Here is a 17,956-nt window from a genome sequence, read left to right on the forward strand (position 1 = left end):
ACTTCTCTCTGGATTCCACCTCCAGAAGTCCACTGGCGCTGCTTTTGTTAAGGGAGGGTACCAGGGGCCAGATACAAATTCGATGGATTTGGTGTTCACCTTATGCAGCCTCTCATTAGAGCTTAACATAGTTGATCACTCTTAGCAACTTACATGCTCTTGCTTTTTTCCCCTTAACTCATTGGCTTTTACTTCTCAGTCTCTTTTGCTGATTCCTCCATTCTTACCAATGTCCCAGTCGACTTCTTCAGATTTTTCACTCTTCCTTCTGTCTTCCCTTTCTGTGCTCTCCATAGTTTTTCTCATAGTTCCCTTGGTGTAACTACTACAGATGTGTTGGCAATTTCCATATCTATAGTTCTGGTGCAGACAACACCTTTAAGCTCTACAGTTGTACATTCAATTTCTTCCCTGACACCTCAACTTACATATCTTACCAGCATTTGAAATTTAAAATGCTCAAGCCATGAAATAAAACTTGGTTCTCACAATTTACCCAGTTTCTCACACCAAAAAACCCTAGGAGTCCTAATTGGTTTCTTACTATATCAAATCAATCAGCAAACCCCATTGATTCTTTCTCTAAGGTATGCCTCTCATGAATGATGAGAGACATAAAGTGGGGTTTATGTGAAAAATATTTCCTGACTCCTCAAGGGGTTCTAGAATTGACATTCTGTCTTCTCTTGCATTTGATGTGTAGTTAATAAGCCATCTTATGAACATGAAGGAATATGGGTCTTAAACTGAAGCTTGACATTCAGGAAGGCAGAGGAAAGAAAGGGTTATATCAGGCCTTTAGTGACGTCACTAAACTGCTATCCTTAATGATGTCACTAAACTGCTGAAACAAACCAACAGTGAAGCTAACTTTACCTTTAGACTTTCTAATTATGTGAATCTCTTTTACTGACACATTTTTCTGCTACTTGCAACTGAGCTAAATATCACACCACATTTTATTGTATAAATAATGTCACTAACAACAGGCCTGCCTAATCTCTCAGTTGAAGTATTTTTTTCTCAGTGAAAGTTTCTCTTGTACAACTCTATTTAAGCCTATAGTCCATTGCTTTAATTATTAGTTTGCTCCCTCAGGAGACTGAACACCTAAAAGGAGAGGGGTTCATGTTATTTGCTGCTCTACAAGTTGAGCGTGTTCATAAACAGCCTACCATCCATCCCCAAAACACTTTTATAAAATCCAATTTCTCAACCTCAGTACTATAGAGCCAGATACATCTTCATCATAGAGGGCTATCCTGTGCAATGTATAATATTTAGCAGCATCCTTGGCCTGTATTTATTAGATGCCAGTAACATAACCCCCCTCCGTCATGTGTGACAAAAAAATGTGTCTAGGAATTGATAAATATTCCCTTGGAAGTAAAATTGTCCAATTGAGAACTACTGACCTAATATAGTGACTAAAAGTGTGCATTTTTTTTAAAGATTTTATTTATTTATTCATGAGAGACACAAAGAGAGAAAGAGCGAGAGAGGCAGAGACACAGTCAGAGGGAGAAGCAGGCTCCATGCAGAGAGCCCGATGTGGGACTCGATCCTGGGACTTGATCCTGGGACTCCAGGATCACGCCCCAGGCTGAAGGCAGGCACTGAACCCACTGAGCCACTCAGGGATCCCATGAATTTTTTTCTTTTAAGAGAAAACAAGACAGTATGAGCAGGGGGTAGGGGCAGGGGAAAAGAGAGAGAGAGATTCTTAAACAAGCTCCAGGTTCAGTATGGAGCCCAATGGAGGGCTTGATCCCACAACCCTGTGATCATAATCTGAGCTGAAATCAAGAGTTGGACACTTGGGATGCCTGGGTGGATCTGCCTTTGGCCCCGGGTGTGATCCCAGAGTTCCAGGATCGAGTCCCACATCGAGCTACGTGTGGGGAGCCTGCTTCTCTCTCTGCTTAGTCTCTGCCTTCTCTCTGTGTCTCTCATGAATAAATAAATTAATAAATAAAATCTTAAAACAAGAAAAAAGAAAGAAAAGAGTTGGACACTTAACCAACAGAGCCACTCAGGCATCCCAAGAGTACAAACTTTATTACAAACATCTTCTTGGGCTTTTAAACTAATGGCAAGTTATAGAAGCAATTCTTACAGGATCATATTATATCCATCCTTGAATATAGACAGAAAGGGCTAAAATTTCCACAAAGGGCAAAATATATTGGTTTCATGAAAACTATTGGTTTGGTATGTAATATAGGAGAGTGAGGGTAAACTCCACCTTTACCGGGTACAGGATATGATCTCACGCACCAAACCTGCTTTTCTCAAAAGCCAATCCCCCTCCAGAAACTTCCCATTCCAAAGGGATGGGTCACTTTCATCACTGAAAAAGGAAGGACCAAGAGGAGAACATTTCTTGTATGTAAGGAATATCATATGAGGCGCCTATAACAGAGCTTCGCACCAAACCTCTTTCATCACTTCCTTATTTCTTACATATACCCAGTCTAATCCCTAAATGGTTTCTCTCCATTTAGAGTGAGATCTTTCAAACTGTTACTAATTATAAACTTCTTCAGAAGCAAAGTGTTTACACTGAGAGTGAACGTGCAGGTACTTGAGCCCACACAACCTCCTTGGCCTCAGGGCAAGCACTTCTACCTGAACCGCCTTCTCTAATAGACAGGATGATGAAAACGGAAGCTGCAGAACTGAGTGAGCCAAGCCAAAAAACCTTGTTTGGATGATTAAGTGTTCTGTAATACACAAAGAATTCAGAAGAATGGTGCAAAGTGATTGCACCTCACCATGATCTGACATAATAATCCCTAACTTTATGTCCAAACATACTTTTATTTATACCAATCACTACTTGAATACATCATTTTGGTAAATGTGAAAACTAATTTCTGAAGGTGAAATTTGTAACTTATAATTACACATTTTGACTTTTCTTTTTCCTTATCTCTTAGATTGAAGCAAACAATTTTTACTTTTGAATCTAAATGAGTTTTATTCATATTGATTTTCATATATATTTATTTAAAAGTTTGCAAGACTTCAGTTGTAAGTCTTGATTCCAAGAACAAAGAAATTGATGAAATCCATTATAATTATATATAATGTTAATAATTAAGGTCATTGATGTAACTAAGAATGATAATATATGATATGGTTCATTTCCTCAGGTACTCCAGGAAATAATATAATTTTAACAATTGATCTAGCCATGGATGGAATGTCTATATTTCCTCTATTAGAAAAGAGATTTTTACATTAAAAAATTAAGTCATGACCATAAAATAATTCTTCTGGAACCTGGAATGGAAGAAGACTTTAATGGGTATTTTTATTATTTGCTTTGTAGATTATAATACTCTTTAGGGTTAGCTTGGGGATGGATGCCAAGTCTAAGATTGTGTGTGTATGTGTGTGTGTTTATTTTCCTAGATTTCTATGAATACTTTGAATAGTTAACAGAACCAAAATATTAACTGACATAATAATTTCTCACTATTCTGATTCCATAGCCTAATGCATGTGGAACCACTTGTCTCTATCTCTATATCCTAATAGCTATCCTATCTACTAAATTCCTATAATACACTAAGCATGCATATATTATGCCAATAAATTACCTTCCCCCCAAAAGAACTCTGAAAGAAAACTATTATTTCTATTTTAGGGATGAGGAAACTGAGTTTAGGGAATTCAGGAACTCACCCAAAGTCACACAGCTTGCAAGAAACAAATCATGTTCCTTCTATGAAGAAAAGCAATCACTACCTTATCCATCAAATAGGAGTCATAAGACAGAAGGGATCACCTGGGTCTTTCTGTTCCACTAAAAGAGGAGTCTTATTGAATATGTAGGTAACAGGCACAAAGCTGGAAGTGAAAGCTAGCAAAACTTCAAATGAATTTAGCAAGCTAAAAGAACAGATATCCCAAATCAGCAAGATGAAATTATTATAAGGATGGATGTAGTGGCCTAGACTTATCTTTAAAAAAAATCCATAAGGAATGGATGATGGGTTTGGGGAGAATTCTCTCTCAATAATCACTCAAGCAGCTTACAACTGTCACTTTGTCAAATATCTTAGGCCATTGGAGCCACATGGTGTTCATAGCATTCCCTTGATCTATTAACCTAGTAACCCTAGCAGAAATAAAACTGATTTGTTTAGCATGATTTGTTCTTTTGGAACTCATGCTGGATTCTCACTAGAAACTACATGACTCAAGTTTTCCTAAACTATCTATTTAATAATATATTCTAGAAAATTTTCCTAAGGATTGGTGTGAAGTTTACTAGTTAGAAATCCCTGAGCTCTATCATTTTCTTCTTTTGAAAAATATCAGAACAACTCTTCTTTGGACTTCTGCTATCTTTACGCAATTTTTCAAAGACAACTAACTGAGAGCTTTATGTTCATGTATCCAAGTACTTTCAGAAACCAAGTTACAATCTGGACCTGTAGTCCACAGTTTAAAGTTAATGGTTATAGGTTACGAAAGGAAAAAGATGTTTTCTTTCTGTCACCTAATTTTGGTTCCCCATCTCTGCCTAATTATTATTATTCTGAAAGGAAGGGAGGGAGAGAGGGAGTAAGGGAGAGAAAGAGGGGGGAGAAGGGAAGGAAAATGAAAGAAAAAAGAATGAGAAGGAGGAGAAGGAGAGAAGGGAGTCAAGGAATAAAAAAAGAAAAAAAATTTTTTTGTTTAACCTCATTTTGCAATTCTCCATTGATTATAAACTTTAAGATACCATAAACCAAGTCTCCCAAGCTTCACATTATTCATAGATTTCTCAACCAGTTCTTTCTTGTCATAATTAAACCAGAGAAAGAGTTTCTCTTACCACTTCCATTTAAAACTTTAAATTTTCAAAAGAACAGGTCAAGAATTTTTATAAATTAATCATAAGGACAGAAGATATCAGATTAGTGGAAATCACATATAAATACTATATCTTGGGATCCCTGGGTGGCGTAGCGGTTTAGCGCCTGCCTTTGGCCCAGGGCGCGATCCTGGAGACCCAGGATCGAATCCCACGTCGGGCTCCTGGTGTATGGAACCTGCTTCTCCCTCTGCCTGTGTCTCTGCCTCTCTCTCTCTCACTGTGTGCCTATCATAAATAAATAAAAAAAAATTTAGAAAAAATACTATATCTTGTTTATATACAACACTACATAGCAGTGAAAGTGCTTAATGCAATGAATCTGTTTCAAAATCATCTTAAAAATAGCTAACTTACTCAACTAGTTTTTTTATTTCTAAGAACACAGGCCCAGAGCCAAGAAACTAAGAAGTTCTGGTGCTAACAGGAAAGTTAGAAAAGCTATTCAGAGAGAAAACATTTGTGAGTAGGTGGTACAAACTTTCCCTTAAAATGTATCTGGTTTTGTTTGTACTTATAGTGAAGTATTTTCCCATCTTGTCACAAGATTATTTTAGAGCATCTGTTTAAAGGCAACATTGATTTTAACACATCATCTGAGAGTCTCATATTTGGTGTATGAATGTACCAGAATAGTTGGCCATTTAAAAATATAGTCATGGGGTGCCTGACTGGCTCACCCAGTACAGCATGTGAATCTTGAGCGTGGGGTCATAGATTCAAGTCCCATATTGGGTATAGAGATTGCTTAAAAATAAAAAAAATAAAAAATCTGAAAATACAGTCAATGTGTATTTAAAACCTGAAATGCAACATAAAGGTACTGTTTGGAAAAATATAGTAGTATTTCTTCTTTTCTGTGTAGCCACTCTAATTTCTTCGGTTCTTCCTTGTCCTCAGCCACATCTCCCATTCTCTATTATCATATCCTGTCAATTCTCATTTTAATAAGTGCTTCTAAATTCCATTTCCAGTCTTCTTTTCTCACCCAAGATTTAGGTCTCTAAAACCAATCTCCTCCTCACTCCACTCTTTGAATAAGCAAGAAACAAGGAAGAAAAGTCCTACTGTTTCTAAACCTGGAAAGATTTCCTGTGCTGTACCTTCTGGCCCACTACCATACATTTAGTCCTCTCATAACCTGTCACAAAGATAATAAAAATAGCCTTTCATTGGTCTCATGCTAAGCAGATTTTTCCCACTCTTGTCTCATATCCACACTGCTGTATCTAATAACTTTCTGATTTTAATCCTCATTGGATCTACGTTGCCTTCAAAACAAAACTGTTACTCATTGGCATTGGAATTCACAGTTGGTCCCCCTTGATATCCTGAGCCTCATACAACGCCCCTCTATGCTCCTACCCCTGGATAAACCATGAATACAACCTCACCTGAATATGCCATGCTCTTTCACTTTTGATTATTCATTTTACTGGGCCTGGAAATTTGTTCTTCTTCTCTTCTCTACATATATCTTCTGGTTCTTCAAGCCCACTGCAAGTATCACTTCCTGTATGATTTGATTTTCTTACTCAGAAAGAATAAACCTCTACTTCCCTTTGCCTGGAGCACTCTTTATAGAACTTATAGAATATTAATTTCAATATGGTTAGAAAAGCACTATGATAGAGATAGATAAGTCACATAGTGTGGCAAGAAGAAAGGAAAAATCAACTCTTGATCTTTTCACTTCTGTAGACTGTGAGTTCACTGAAGGCAGCCACTTGGTTTTATTTGTTATCCATTCAGTTAGACTTTAATGAGAAACAATGAGTGTTCAGTATACTTTTCTTTAACAGTTTCTCTCTTAAAAAAAGTTAATTATTAACCTTTATCAATGTTTTAACATTGAATTTCATGTACTTGTATTTTCCTTCAATTGTCTAATGTGTTCAAGCCTAGTCTTCCCAATAGGAAGACAGTAAATCCCTAGAGGTGAGGCATTCGAGAGATTCATAGCCTGAACTAAACAATAATCTTACACTAAATAAACTACCTTTAACCTCAAAGTTAGTTTCCTGAATTAAAGTTTTTATCATTTATGCATAAAAATACCAAAACTTGATGTAATCTTTTACGTGGTTATTGCTCAGTCTACTCGGAATGTGATTTGAATATGTTAATAATTTGGGGAATTTTTTCCAAGATGATACATAAGGCAGATGAATATCACAGAGTTGACACAACAAATTGAAATAGATCTCATTTAAAGTTACAGTGGAATTTATAAGTTATATGGCTTTCATTAGTTATGCGATAATTAAGAATAAAGCAGAAAAAGCAGCCAGTAATCTTTACCATTTTAGAGTTTCCAATGGTATCATAATTTATACCAATATTAACAATCTGAATAAAATCCTAGCATACTGTATATGGTTCTTATTCATTTTTTAATAATGTAAAGCTAGGCAAATTCTCTTCTTTATGAACTTTAAGATTTTAATCTTTTTTTAAAAATCTTTTTTAAAATCACTGAAAATACTTTAAAATGATGCCTGAGTAGGATTGGGGGCCTTTCAGTTTCCTTGATATAAGTTTATGAGAAATATTGTTTTCAATAACTAGAATTTTTTATTTAACTTTGGCTGAAAACAAACTTACCAGTTTCCATGCCATCTAACATTTCTAACTAGAGTCATTTGTAATTTCAAGTGTCTGATTATATAATTACATTGTCTAATATCTAAAAATAAGGTTTTGATCCATTGTAAGAAAAACATTCCAAACTATAAGAAAAAAATATGTGCAAAGTTGTTCATTACATCATGATATATACTACAAGGTTTCATAGGGCTTCAATTTCTAAAAGTAAATCTAATAAAGACTGAATCTAATATTACAGAGTTTGAATGAGTATAGCAAAGTAAAAAAAAATGCTGGTGTGAATTAAATTTTTAAAAGCAGAATATAAAGGTGTTTGTTTATTATGATTACAAACATGTTTAAAAAATTATCTAGAGGTGGATTGCTGGGAAACCATAAGGAAGAAATTCCAAAATGTCAGTGATGGTTGTGTTTAATTTATAGATTTGGGGAGATATTTTTTCTCCCTTTCTTTATTTCCCAAGGTCTATAAGGTTGTTTCATGATTATTTTAAACTTCTAATTTAAAATAATATTTGCAATAATATGTATTCAGTAAACTATTCTAGCAAGAAATCTACTTGAAACCTAAATTTGCCAATTAGTTTATTACTTTTAAATACTTAAAGTGATCTAAAATTGTGTTATATGTGCAGTATTTATAAAGATACAGATACTGTCAACTCACACAGGTTTTTATTTTATTGGGAAAAAAAAAGTAGACCATCATCATGCCTATTCTGCTTGTTCTCACATTTCCCATTCTACTTGTTCTTCATTTTTAATGTATTTTCTTAAGTTCATCTTCAATTCATCACAGATATAGATGGGTGGATGGATCAAGACCTGGCAAATGGAAAGGATCCAGCTTACCTCTAGAATCTTCTCAATGCATGGCTATACTGATTATTTAAAAAAAATCATCTTTAAAGGGCAGTTAGATGTGTTTCACAGTGTCAAACATTTAAATTCATTTTCCTCCAAGCAGATCTATTAAATGACTTTTATTGTCCTTATTTTATATATGAGAAAACCAAGTTTTCTTGGTTCACAACATTTAGTAGGTAACTCACATGAAGCTTCTGACTTTGGTAAGTTGCTGTGTGTGTTTTTAATGGTAGCTGTTGTCCTCTGTTCTACAGATCCTCATTCTATCTTCTCTATATAAGTCCCCTGGTTTTCTGCCAAGGTTTAGCTGCAGAAAATGAGGGAAATACTCTACTTAAACAGAATGTCAACCAGTCATCCTGTTTTCTACCTCAACTTCACCCCCCACTTTCACAGGTACCTAGGGCGAGTAACTTCCAAGCCTATCAGGATCTACAGTGGGAAAAAAAAAAAAAGATTTCTTCCTGAATCTCTCATTATTTGTTTCAGATTCAGATTTCTTAAGTCTACTAAGTTACCAGATATTTCAATATTTTAGTTTTTAAAATACTGAGCTCCTGCTGCTGGTCCTTCTTCTCCTTTTTTTCTCTCTCAATATTTTATTTAGAAATATAGTATACATACCTAAAAGCAAATAAAACATATATATACATCTAGGGTAGGCAATACAATGGTCCCCAAAGACATTCATGTCCTAATCACCAATACCTTTAAATATATGCCCTTAAATGGAAAAAATATAAATCTGATTAATAATCATGAGGGATGCCTGGGTGGCTCAGTCAGCTACATGTCCAACTGTTGGTTTCAGCTCAGGTCATGAGATGGAGCCCCTAGTCCAGCCCCGTGCTGAGCATGCAGGCTACTTGAGACTCTCTCTTCTTCCTCTGCCCCTCTCCCCACCCTTTGCTCATATACTCTCTCTCTAAAAAAAAAAGGGGGGGGGCGGTGCCTACGTATCTCAGTTGGTTAAGCATCTGACTCTTGATTTCATCTCGGTCATGATATCTCAGATTGAGTCCCAGGTTGGGCTCTGCACTCAGTGTGGGGTCTGCTTAAGATTCTCTCTCCCTCTCCCTCTGTCCTTCTGCTCCTGCTTCCTCTTTCTCTTTCTCTGAAAAGAAGCTTGATATGGATTACCTAATTGGCCCAATATATCCACAAGGGTTATTACAGGTGGTCACAGAGAGGATATGACTGACCATTGACCTGTGAGAAGGATTCCAGAAATCAGAGGCTCCTCACTCTCTCACCTGTCCTTGGAATGTGCATCCTGCTTACCTTCCCACTTCCAGTAGCTGCCCCAAGGACAGCTTTGAGATAGTGATTTGGTATTGAGACCATCTGGATGACATATATGAGTGAACCCAGTTAAAGTCTGTATGTAAACATTAAAGATTCAATGGGCAGGCATGGAGATCTACTTGTCTTGTGGCCACCAAAGTCAAGACTTGTATATAAGTTCCCATGCTTATTAAAACTTTCACCTACCAATCTGAAATGCCCTGCTTCTTTCCTTGGTCTTTCCCTGCTTTCTGATTATGGGGGCCAATTTCAGATAATAGTCAGGAAGCTACTTAGGAGGTTGTGAACCAAAAAGGTAGTTAAAGGGAAAAAGGAACATCACAATGATGTTATGTGAGAAGCTGCTGCTGCTTTGAAAATGGAGTAAAAGACTAGGAGCTGAGGAATGCCAGTGGCCTCTAGAGGCTGGAAAGGGGGAGGAAACAAATCTCCCCCTGGAGCCTCCAAAAAGTAACATAGTGCTGTTGAGTCCTTAATTTTTGCTTAGTGAGACCTATGTTGGACTTCTAACCCATAGAACTATAAGAAAATATGCGGGTTTTTTTTTCTTATGGTTTAATTAATTTATTTAAAGAGCACATGCAAGCGTGGAGGAGAGTAGACGGAGAAGGAGTGAGATAATCTGAAGCATACTGTTGAATGTGAAGCCCAACACAGGGATCATAGAGGGGCTTGATCTCATGGTCCTGCGATTATGACCCTGAGATCATGACCTGAACCAAAATCAAGAAATCCAGAGTCTGATGCTTTAACTGACTGAGCCACCTAGGTGCTTCATAAATTTGTGTTGTTTTAAATCACTATGTTGTGAAAGTAGCATTAGTAAACAAGCATAGCATAATATAAAAAATAATTAAAAGTTAATATCCATGTAACCATCATCAAAAAAATAAAACATCACGAGCCCCTTAGCAGCAACTGTCCTTTTTCTCTGCCATCTGTCCTTTTCTCCAATATATTCCCTTTGTACTAACTTTCTTGATATTTATGTTATACTATGCCTTGTTTTTCTTTGTATTTTTACAACCTATGAATGCATACAAAAATATAGTTTAGTTTTGCCTGATATTTTTCATATAATAAAGATGTATGCGTTGTGTATTCTTTTAGTTCAATGTTATTTCTATATGATCCCACAACCTTGAGATCCTGACTCTAATAAACCAACTGTAAAGGTTAATTGGTGGATACTCTGGAAAGTATGAATATGAACTGGGTATTAGATATTATTAAGGAATTTATTAATCTTACTAGATATGATCATCACAAAGGATTCAGTTTAAAAAATAAAAGGGTCTTTAGGGGCGCCTGGGGCGCCTGGGTGGCTCAGTCAGTTGGGTGTCTGACTCTTGATTTTATCTCAGGTTATGATCTCAAGGTTGTGGGGTCAGGCCCCACATGGAGCCTGCTTGCAATTCTCTTTATCCCTCTCCCTCTGCCCTTTTCCCCATTCTCTCTCTCTCTCTCTCTCTCAAAAAGAAGGTCTTTATGAGGGCACTTGGCTGACTCGATTAGAGGAGCATGCAATTCTTGATCTCGGGGTTGTGAGTTTGAACCCCACACTGGGTGTAGAGATTACATAAATAAATAAATATTTTTTAAAATTAAAAAATAAAAGACACATCCACACAAAAAGATCTTGATCATTAAGGATACATATTGAAATATTTATAAGTAACACAACATAATGTCTATGGTTAGCTATAAAATACTATCTATTCCAGCACAAAGAAAATAAAGGCGTGGGACAGATGAAGGCATATTGTCAAATTGTTAATTGCTGGAGCTAAATGATCTGTATTAAGGAATTTACCAATCTATTTCTATATGATTGAAAATTTTGTGCATGATTTAAGAGACCTATAATAAAATGCTTTTTAAAATCTAGCATTAATCAATAACTCTAATCTCTTACCAGAAAATAACTTGTGAGATTCTATTAGTTTCTAATTAATGCGATAAAAGATCACCACAAATTTACCACTTAGAACAACACAAACCTATTATCTTACAGTTTTGAGATCAGAAGTCCTAAAATCAAGAAGTCTGCACATCATCAAGGATGTATTCCCTTTGGAGGCTCTAGAAAAGAACTCATTGCCTTATTTCTTATAGTTTCTGGAGGTCACCTGCATTCCTTTGTTTATGGTCTCTCTCCATCTTCAAAGATCTACCCATCTCTCTCTCTCTGTCACTTTCTCTTTCTCTCTCTCTCTCTCTCCGTCTTTTTATCTCCCTTCTCTCTCTCCTCTCTCATCTCCTTTTATGACTAAGAACTTCCTGCCTCCTCTTCTAACCATTGTGATTATATTGGGCCCATCCAAATAATCCAAGATAAGCTTCCTGTCTCAAGATCCTTAACTTAGTCACATCTGTGAAGTCCATTTTGCCATGTAAGATATCATATTCTCAAGTTTAGAGAATTAGGATGTGGACATCTTTGAGAGGCCATTATTTGGCCTAGCATAGGAACTTGTGTACTACAGTTGATTTATTTTTAATTCTACATATTTTTCAACACCCAAAAAAGAGAGAGGGAAGAAGATACACAATTGAGGTGAAAGAAGTTCAGAGTTAAGGGGAAAATTGCCTTTCTTCATCATATATTTTATTTAGGCATTTATAATTTGTGTTTAAGGATGTATTTCACAATTTGGTTTCCTTCTAGATTTAACATCTATAAAAGGCCGTAGCTAAAAACAGAAATACATATAGAAAAATTTTTAAAGAAAATGAAAATTATCCATAATTTTATTATAATTTATAATCATAATTTATTCTATAATTTTTATTAGGATTTTTGTTATAAACATAACAAACTTAGGAGAATTAATTTTTAGCCTTTTATTTTCACTTTTTTTTAATGGTGAAATTATAGGGGTGCTTGGGTGGCTCAGTCAGTTAAGCATCTGCCTTTTTGGCTCAGGTCATGATCTCAATCAAGGTCCTGGGATCAAGTTCCATGGAGGGCTCCCTGCTCAGCAGGGAGACAGCTTCTCGCTCTGCCTCTCCCTCACCCCTGTTTGTGTTCTCTCTCTCTTTCAAGTAAATAAATAAAATATTTTTAAAAAATTAAAAATAAATAGTGAGAGTATATATTATATAAATATTTGGATCTTTTTGTCCTTACATAATCCTATGTAATGAACATTTACTTCTGCCATGGAATATTTTCAAAAATGTCATTAATAGTTTTCTGTTATTCTATTGTTGGGATATGACATAACTTATAAAGCCATCTACCTATTTTGAATGTATTTATTGTCTTAGAAGTGATTGTTGAAATAGCATTATTGATTCAAGAAATATAAACATTTTTTTTAATATAAACATTTTTTAACGGTCTTTAAGTATAGCAAGAAATTGCCCTTTTGAAATCTTTGGGCTTTTCTGATTATAATTTTAAAACAGACCCAGAAAGTAACCAGTTATTGCCTATTATTTTCTTATAATTCAGTTATATTAGCAGCCATCTAACTTGTTTTGTGTATTCTACTTCCCACATTTTTATTTATTTTTTTCTCTCCCTTTCATCCCCCAAGCATATTCATAAACATCAACATAACTAGTATGAGGATAAATGACAAATAGGCTTCTTAGATAATCAAGACTTACTCTTTCTTACCTCTTGTAATGGATAAAAGGGATTTAGAATAATGAATAGATGGATCAGTTCATTAATCATTATTATAATATAATCAAATGTTAAAAGGCTTAGGTAAAGGTACTAAATCCAGAAAAAAAATAAAAAGAAACTTTTATGAAATTAAACATGTTATTTTTATCTTTTAGCAATGCTCTTTATTTTTGCTTTCCTAGATTTCTTTTTGACCTCACTCTGTCTATATAACAAATACTCAAATACATATTCAGAATTAGTCCTAAGGAATTTATAGTGGTCAAAGATTTCAGACTTGCAATACCATAAAAATCTAAGGATTACTAAGAAAGGTAGCATAGGCCAGTGACGAGAGCTAGGATTTCTGAGTCAGAAGTTGAATTTATTACTAAGAGCTGAATGACCTCAAAGGAATCATTTTAAGTCCACAGTGTTAGAATTTGTCAATTTATAAAATGGGGATAATAGAGGATAGATATATCTAACATGAATATAATGATAACATTATAATTTATTTCAATTATATTCACATGTACTTACTGAGTGGCCTTTCATATCTAGATATGAAAGCATTATTCTAGAGATGCCGAGGTGGCTCAGTGGTTGAGCGTTTGCCTTCCGCTCAGGGAGTGGTCCCGGAGTTCCAGGATTGAGTCCCACATCATGTTCCCTTTGAGGAGCCTACTTCTCCCTCTGCCTCTCTCTCTCTCTCTGTCTCTCATGAATAAATGAATTATTTTTTAAAAAAGAAAAAGAAAGCACTATTCTAGATACAATAACAAAGTTTGCATGGTCCTAACTTCATGGAATTCGTAAGAGTCTAATAACAATTATGACTCAAAAAAAGAATGATGAATGTTACAAAAGGAACTATCAGGGCTGCTGTGTAAGCTGTAGAGCAAGGGAATTAAATGATGGAGGGACTCTCCTGGCTAAGGCCAGAGAAAGGGAATAACAAAAAGAACTAGTATCTTTATGAGTTGATAATCTGGCTGCTTACCGGAATAAAAACAGAAAGCAGAACATAATTTATTGACTTTCAGATTGTTTAAGAAGATTAGCTGCCAACATTTAAGAACTTCAAGGTTATAGAAAAAATAAAGAAATTTCCAGATTTCTTTTAAAATGAGAGAATCTAACACATGACCAGCAACCAGCTGAACCAAGGAGCATCTACTTTCATTTATGTACACTCCAATTTCTCATAGATACCACCTTCCGTACTGTTTTACAGCTGACCTATTTTACTTTACATTAATCTGCCTCTGCCTATATTTGGGTTTTCAATATCTGATCTAGAAAGAAGACTGTACACTGAAGAACAGAAGTAAATCCTGTGTACTTGGAGCACCGGGACAAAAAGGAATCAGACTGGGAGCCTGAAGCTGCAGTGGATAAATTTGTGCCAGACTGGAGCAGGCCTGGTATGGTCAATGCATAAAACTGAAGAGTCCTGGGGGCCTGGGTAGCTTATCCGGTTAAGCACTGGACGTCAGCTCAGGTTCTGATTCCAGGGTCCTATGATGGAGCCCCATATGAAGCCCCCACATCCAGCCCCCCACAGAACCCTGCACAGAGGTCCCTGCTCAGCGAGAAGTCGGCTTGTCCCTCTCCCTCTGCCCCTTTCCCTACTGGTGTGCACGCGTGTGTAATAGCTCACTCTCTCTCTCTCTCTCTCTCCTTCTCAAATAAATAAATAAAATCTTTCTTAAAAACCCTGGAGTCTTGAGCAGGGAAATTACATGCTCATACTGGAGTTTTTTAAAAAGTTCTCTGGATGCAGAGCGAAAAAGGGATGTAAAAGTGCCTTGAAAGTTGAAGACTAGAAAGTATCAATTTGGATTATTTTTGTCAAGTTTCAGATGAAAATCAAGGATGAATTTCAAATTTTGTGCAGACTGGTTCTAGTCTGATTTAAAAAAAAAAAAAAGTCATGACTCCTTAGCTTTTTCTAAAGACAATAAAATAAAAGTTAGTCATACCTTGAAAAAAAAAAAAAAACATTACCAAAATTATCCTAACATGAAGGGGAAAAAAAACTTGCATAAAAAGTGAAAAACCAGATGATAAAACCTGAGTGATAAAAGAAAACTTTCCCGTACGTTACAGAAAAGTCTTCCCCTTACTCAATACAGTACATCCTAGTATTATTCAAATAAACTTAAACTCATACAGACACACTGAAAAAGTTATAACTCAGAATGACCCATGGGGCTTATTTCCTGTTAGAACTCTATCCCTTATTCTGTTCTAAAATTTTATTTGAATACATTTCAGCAATGATTCATTTTGTCAGTCTGCCAGAAATCTTTCCTACTGAGCGAGTGGCATGTACTTCACGTACTTTAGCAGGAACACAATTGAGAGTTTACTCAGAATGCTTCCAAATATCTTACTTGCCAATTAAAAAATAAGTCATACTATTTTTTTTATTGGTAATATCCCTCTCTGAGACTAAATATCATATGACAAACAGTGAAAATTAAAACAGCAGGGGAGCTTATCTAGGGATGACCTTGACCTACATTTTGGGGATCAAGTCTCCTTCAGTGAGGCCCACTGCCTGGAATCTATGCATAACCTGTGTCTGGTGTTCAGCATAAGCCACCACCTTCCAAATCCATCCTGTGCCAGTGGGTACCATGGCATGTCTGATAGTATGACACACACTCCTTTTCTTGGTAATTTTGTGCCCTAATATATTAGCAAGATTTCACTCAAGACCATTATTTCATTATTATATTCTCACCTACTCCTTCATCCTCATCTCCACCTGAGGCTTAAGTTAGAAGTCTATGAATTGCTGAAGTAAAGCAATAATGATAATAGCTAAAATTTATTGAGTCATTGTGTATCTGAGAATGTTCTAGGTGTTCTGTACTATCAATTCATTTAATCCTCACAACCCCCCATCAGATAGGTAGGGAAGTTATCCTTTTTACAAAGAAGGAAACTGGGTTATATATGGTAAAGTCATAGCTTGAACCTTTGCTATTAACCACCACACTCTAGCTCTAGAGCTCATACTTTCAACCTCTTTTTTACATTCTGCTGTACTCTGATTCACCTTTTTTCTGTAATATTTAGCACTGTGTTGGATGTGCTCTTTTCTGGAAGGCTTCTAAGCTTCTCATGGTCATATTCTATCAGTCTACAAGTCCCATCAGATATAGCTGGATTGCAGTGGCCCCAACTTAGGTTCAAGCTGGGATCCCTACTCTCCCCAACTCCTAGGTCACAGCCACATACAGATGCTCCTTTGTCCTTCTTTCATCTCCATCAAGTCCAAGTGATAACTTGATTTTTTTGCTTCTACTTACTGCCCTTTTGGAGACAGCATTTCTTCCAGTTGAGAATGAGCAAATAAAGAATCCTCTCTCTTCACCGAGTCAGAAGCAAGAAACAGGAGGAAACCTTCTCCACACAAAATATCTTATGGAAGCTTGGCTGGCAAAAGGACCATGTATTCCTAAGATCCAGATATCCCACCTGAAACTATTGTCCCCCTAGAGAGAGAGGGACAAATCTAGAGAGTCATTTCTTGAACTGCCCTCTCCTTAACTCTCTCACTTCCGTACAAGCAGCACATTTAAATTGTTGTCGAGTCCATCTGTTTCTCTCCATATTCATCCTCAGTAATTTTATAAAGGCAAATTTATCTCTCATCTGAATCACTGAAAATGTGTAACCTGGTTTCCCAGACTGCCCTGCCTCTGCCATTCCATTTTGCTCTTCACACTCTAGCTAAAGAATCTTTGCAAAATGTAAACCTAATCCGTTTATTCCCATGCTCGGAGTCCTTCAATGACTCACCATTCTCTTGAAATAAATAAAAGATTTCAAACATTGCTTTCAATTATCTAGCCTTAGTTTATATTTCCAAACTCATCTTTTATCATCTGTCCCAACCATGGCCCTACGTTCTCTTCCATTCCATCACTTATAACCCTTCTTTGTTTTGGTAAGGTAATATATTTTTTTCTTGCCTACTGGTGTTTACACATCTTTTCTCCCACGCTTCTCACTGCTCATTCTCCTTTGTCAGACTAGCTTATCCATGTTTTGTGTGCTTCTATATTTCCCTGTACTTTCTTGCTATGTTCATGGCCAGTTGCATTTTCATTGCTATTGTTTGTGTAGTTTGTATCTCTGGCTAAACTGTAAGCTATACAGGAACAGGAACTATTATATTTTTATTACTATTGTGTCCCCAGCACCAATTACAATGCCTGGCAAATAATGGGCACTTGGTAATCATTTATTGAATGAATGAGCACATGAGTAATCTGCTACATTACAAGTTAAACAGGTTTCCATGGATCTGTTTGAAAGCTAAACTTCCAAATTTACTTCTGGAATAGTTTGCTAATAATTTGGTTTTTTGATCCATTTTATCCATTTGTTCCTTTAGATATAGAATATATTTTTACATAATCAACTCTTCCTTTCATTATTAATGACTACTTCTAAATTTCCTATATTTATTATTTAACTAGGAATATTGAATAAAACCATGGTCCAATATAGAGAAGTAAGAAATGGCAATAAGAACTAGAAAGACTGGAAAATAGAAAAATAAAATGATATTCATAAAGTGTTATCAAATTACCTGGTATTTATTGAGTGCCTAATAAGTACAAAGCTTGGCACTTAGGAGGCATTCCAAAAATAAAGGTTGACTTTCTTAAAGA

General features: G+C 35.8%; 1 long non-coding RNA gene across 2 annotated transcripts in view; it reads left to right on the plus strand.

Annotated features, from left to right (window-relative positions):
- LOC140634748 (uncharacterized) overlaps positions 1-14,935 on the plus strand; it is a 50,886-nt gene extending 35,951 nt beyond the window's left edge. Inside the window, exons 3-4 of one of the 2 annotated variants that reach the window (XR_012032133.1) lie at positions 14,565-14,689; positions 14,780-14,935. This is a non-coding gene — a long non-coding RNA (uncharacterized lncRNA). Of the gene's footprint in view, positions 1-14,564 lie in introns of both variants that reach the window. The other variant, XR_012032132.1, reaches the window with a different exon arrangement.
- The last annotated feature ends 3,021 nt before the right edge of the window (positions 14,936-17,956 follow it).

Source organism: Canis lupus, chromosome 6 (genome assembly GCF_048164855.1).
Source record: "Canis lupus baileyi chromosome 6, mCanLup2.hap1, whole genome shotgun sequence".
NCBI classification, from domain to species: Eukaryota; Metazoa; Chordata; class Mammalia; order Carnivora; family Canidae; genus Canis; species Canis lupus.